At 49.3% G+C, this 4,814-nt stretch overlaps 1 long non-coding RNA gene across 1 annotated transcript in view; it reads right to left on the bottom strand.

Moving 5' to 3' along the window:
* Positions 1-4,777: 4,777 nt before the first annotated feature.
* LOC117505946 overlaps positions 4,778-4,814 on the bottom strand; it is an 11,171-nt gene continuing 11,134 nt past the window's right edge. The window contains exon 3 of the long non-coding RNA XR_004559314.1: positions 4,778-4,814. This exon is cut by the window's right edge and continues 363 nt beyond it. This is a non-coding gene — a long non-coding RNA (uncharacterized LOC117505946).

Here is a 4,814-nt window from a genome sequence, read left to right as displayed (position 1 = left end):
GTGGTATGTCGGTGATCACCACAGCGACGGCGTTTAAATGTTTAAACAGCACATTAATCAGGTGTGATCACCCTGATCGATCGGTCAGGTCGTCTTGATGATCACACCACAGCAACGGTGCTTTAAAAGTTTAAATCATCACAGCGCTTCTGTGCGTTCAGAGCGTGACACCGGCATGAGAAACGCGCCTGCAGCAGAAAAACCACAGAGGGACTTGCTTTAAAACGCTGCATTTCAGCCACAAATTAAAGGATTTTTCAGAGGTAATTTTCAAAAATCAGGAGCTTTATGTGGATTCATGTCCGTCTGTAATGTGAACTGGACTGAAGCGAACAGGTTAGATTTACTCCGTGTGTGAATGAAACAGTCGTTCTGCATGATGATGCAGCTTTCAGCCAATCAGTGGCCAGCATTAATGGACGTATTTAGACTTATGAGTAAATTACAAAAAACGTGTGCCAGCAATCACATAAGTTACCTACAACGTATGTCCAGCATGTGCAGGACGTGTGAGTCACATGCTGGCATGCGTTGAAAATTTTCAGCATGTCCAAAATTTTTTGAGGAGCTCAGCTTATCAGGACGAACATCAGCGAGCTTCAGCCTGCTTTTAATTTATAAAAAACTTACCATTACCTTATTGGACTTATGGCAGCGTTTTTTAATACGGTCAGCATACGCTGGCTAAATCGCCAAGGTGTGACAGGACCTTAAAGGACAGGGACAGGGTCTTATGAGGACAAAGGTCGTCCCCGAGACTTAGTGGGAATTGAACCCCTAACCACAGCAGCTTTACTTTAACTGTCATTTTACAGAATTATGAAGCTGACTTTCACTTAAATAAATAAATCTGGAAAAGAAAATATGTTAAAGTTCTAATTTGGTGCTAAAATGTGATTATTTAAAGAAAAAAAAATCAAAACTTGCTTAAAATTGTATTAAATTAAAAGTGAGCACATATGATGCATTAAAGGTAAGAAGTTCTTTAACATTTGTCATTTGGATAAAATGTCAGGAGGGTTTCGACTTGTGAAGTCAAACTGACTTTAGCAGAGTTTCTGCAGAACCACGGGGATGGTGAGCCAGGTCCCAGGTCCGCAGTCCCAGGTCCAGGTCCCCAGGTCCTGTCACGTCTCCTTCATGTCTTCAACAAAGATTCTACCACCAAAAAAAATCCCCCTGTCTGTTTTGCTTGCTGCTGGTGACCATCTGAGTAAGGTGGCCATGAGAGGCCACACTTCCAAATGAAGACAACACCCACAAATTCAGAAATATCCATCCATCCATCCATTTTCTTCCGCTTTATCCGAAGTCGGGTCGCGGGGGCAGCAGCTCAAGCAAAGCCGCCCAGACCTCCCGATCCACACACACCTCCCCCAGCTCCTCCGGGGGAACCCCAAGGCATTCCCAAGCCAGCCAAGAGATGTAGTCCCTCCAGCGTGTCCTGGGTCTTCCCCGGGGCCTCCTCCCAGTGGGACATGCCCGGAACACCTCTCCAGCGAGGCGTCCAGGGGGCATCCGGAAAAGATGCCCGAGCCACCTCAACTGACTCCTTTCAACGTGGAGGAGCAGCGGCTTGACTCCAAGCTCCTCCCGAGTGACTGAGCTCCTCACCCTATCTCTAAGGGAGCACCCAGCCACCCTGCGGAGGAAACTCATCTCTGCCACTTGTACTCGCGATCTCGTTCTTTCGGTCATGAGCCAAATCTCATGACCATAGGTGAGGATCGGAACGTAGATCGATCGGTAAATCGAGAGCTTTGCCCCCCTACTCAGCTCTCTCTTCACCACGACGGTCCGATACAGCGACCGCATCACTGCAGATGCTGCAATGATCCCTCTATCGATCTGGGCTGCAAACCGTCCCAGTGCACGCTGAAGGTCCTGATTTGACGACGCCAGCAGAACCACATCGTCCGCAAACAGCAGAGATGAGATTCTGTGGTTCCCAAACTAGACTCCCTCTACACCCTGACTGCGCCTAGAAATTCTGTCCATAAAAATAATGAACAGAACCGATGACAAAGGGCAGCCCTGGCGGAGGCCAACGTGCACTGGAAACAGGTTTGACTTACTACCAGCAATGCGAACCAAGCTCCTGCTACGGTCGTATAGGGACCGGATAGCCCTTAGCAAAGGACCCTGGACCCCGTACTCCCGGAGCACTCCCCACAGGGTGCCCCGAGGGACACGGTCGAACACCTTCTCCAGATCCACAAAACACATGTGGACTGGTTGGGCAAACTCCCATGAACCCTCGAGCACCCGATGGAGTGTGTAGAGCTGGTCCAGTGTGCTGCAACCAGGACGAAAACCACACTGCTCCTCCTGAATCTGAGGTTCGACCATTGGTCGAATTCTCCTCTCCAGTACTCTGGAATAGACCTTACCAGGGAGGCTTAGGAGTGTGATCCCACTATAGTTGGAACACACCCTCCAGTCCCCCTTCTTAAACAGAGGGACCACCACCCCGGTCTGCCAATCCAGAGGCACTGTCCCCGATCGCCACGCGATGTTGCAGAGGCGTGTCAGCCAAGACAGCCCCACAACATCCAGAGACTTAAGGTACTCAGGACAGATTTCATCCACCCCAGGAGCCTTGCCACCGAGGAGTTTTCTAACCACCTCGGTGACTTCGGCCTGGGTAATGGATGAGTCCGCCTCTCAGTCCCCAGTCTCTGCTTCCTCTTCGGAAGACGTGACGATGGGATTGAGGAGATCCTCGAAGTACTCCTTCCACCGCCCGACAACATCCCCAGTCAGGGTCAACAGCTCCCCACCCGCACCATAAACAGTGCTGGTGGAGAGCTGCTTCCGCCTCCTGAGGCGTCGGACGGTTTGCCAGAATCTCTTCGAGGCCAACCGATAGTCCTCCTCCATAGTCTTCCCGAACTCCTCCCAGACCCGAGTTTTTGCCTCTGCGACCGCACGGGCTGCGGCATGCTTGGCCTGCCGGTACCTGTCAGCTGCATCTGAATTCAGAAATAATAATAATAATAATAATAATAATAATAATAATAGAGCCTTTTAATGTCATTGTACATATATACAATGAAATGTGTCCTCAGCATTTAATCCGTCCAGTTAGACACAATCCAACCACTAGGGGCAGTGTGCAGCCACAGTCCGGCGCCCAGGGACCAACTCCAGATGTAGAGACGGTGCCTTGGTCAGGGCAGAGAAAGGAGCAGACCCCAAATAAGCATGTTTATGATTGTGGGAGGAAACCGGAGTGCCCGGTACCCCCTTACTCCATTTAAGGGTCGGGGGGAGGTGCAGGGAGCTGGAGCCTTTCCCAGCAGTCATAGGGCGTGAGTCAGTTTTCACCCTGGGCAGGACGCCAGTTTGTCATATGGCTGCAAAAATCACCTGCAAATAAATATTCAGTAGCACTTTTCAGTCTCTCTTAAGATTCATCTGACTGATGCGTTCTGGTTGTGAAGCACAATTGTCCTCTCGGGCTAAAAGCTCCCTGAGGCACTCAGCCCTCAGCAGGCCATCCACCCATCACACTACAGCACGAATGAGCCAGAATGCTGTACAAATGAGGATTCAAACAACAGTCATGCAAATTTGAGCTGCATTCGAAGTTCTCGGACAGCATTCGTGTGTGCACCCCACAAAATCAGGCACATTTGCACGGCCAGCATGAATGTAGTGAATCCGCATGACACTAACTACGTTTACATGCCGTTAATATTCGGGTTAAGGTCAATATTCCAGTTTCTGAATCATTAGGAATAACCCGTTTACATGCTTAAGCAGACAGAGTTACTCCTGTATACATGGTCAGTGACTACGTTTACATGCAGCCAATAACCCTTTCATAACCGGAATATTAGCAATAACCCGGTTGCGCACGGCCATGTAAACACCTGCAAAAACCGGAATATGCTCATATTCCGGTTGTTAAAAACCCGAATAAGACCCCTGGGTTACTCCTTTTCTAACCCGAATATCAGGTCATATAAACGCGCATCGGGATATCCCCATAGAAAGGAACATTATTTTGTGTTCTGCGCATGTCCTATCCGTAAGGAATCTTGGTCTTTTGAGTATGGCAACTACTTGTATGCGGCGCACAGCCCACCAGACACCGCAGAAACAGAGATAAACAGCGCATTGTGTTCTGCGTCTTTATCAGGTGGGCCAGTCGTGGCACTGGTCGGCATATCACCGCAATTGCTCTGCCTCCGATGCGCTTACCGTCTGCAGGCTCAGTAAACTCACACTGCCCCCCTCTCTTCTGTGTGGAGCTGCACCAAATCTGGCAACAAATCCAGAGACGACACTCGCTGTTTTGATGCAGAGGCAGCCAGCAGGAGAGAAATGAGAAAATGTTAATGTCTGTTTGAGAAAAGTGTGTAGTGAGGGGTTTTACGCGAAGCAGGATTTGCACGAACACCAGACCAAATCAAGCACCAGTGGACGACGTGCGTCGCTGTTTAATGGGGATATTTCAAATGATACCGATGACCATGTATACAGGAGTAACTCTGTCTGCTTAAGCATGTAAACGGGTCATTCCTAATGATTCAGAAACTGGAATACTGACCTTATGATGATTCAGAAACTGGAATACTGACCTTAACCCGAATATTAACGTCATGTAAACGTAGTCAGTGGTATCACTGTGGTGTCAGTGGTGTCAGTGGTGTCAGTGGCCCCTGGCCCCTGGCCCGCTGAGTTGAATCCCCCAGGCGGACTGCGCGGACCCCACCCGTTTACCTCTCAACGGTTTCATGCCCTCTTGAACTCTCTCTTCAAAGTTCTTTTCAACTTTCCCTTAAGGTACTTGTTGACTATCGGTCTCG

This window comes from Thalassophryne amazonica, unplaced genomic scaffold (genome assembly GCF_902500255.1).
Source record: "Thalassophryne amazonica unplaced genomic scaffold, fThaAma1.1, whole genome shotgun sequence".
Lineage (NCBI taxonomy): Eukaryota > Metazoa > Chordata > Actinopteri > Batrachoidiformes > Batrachoididae > Thalassophryne > Thalassophryne amazonica.
This window is presented reverse-complemented; position numbering and strand designations above follow the sequence as displayed.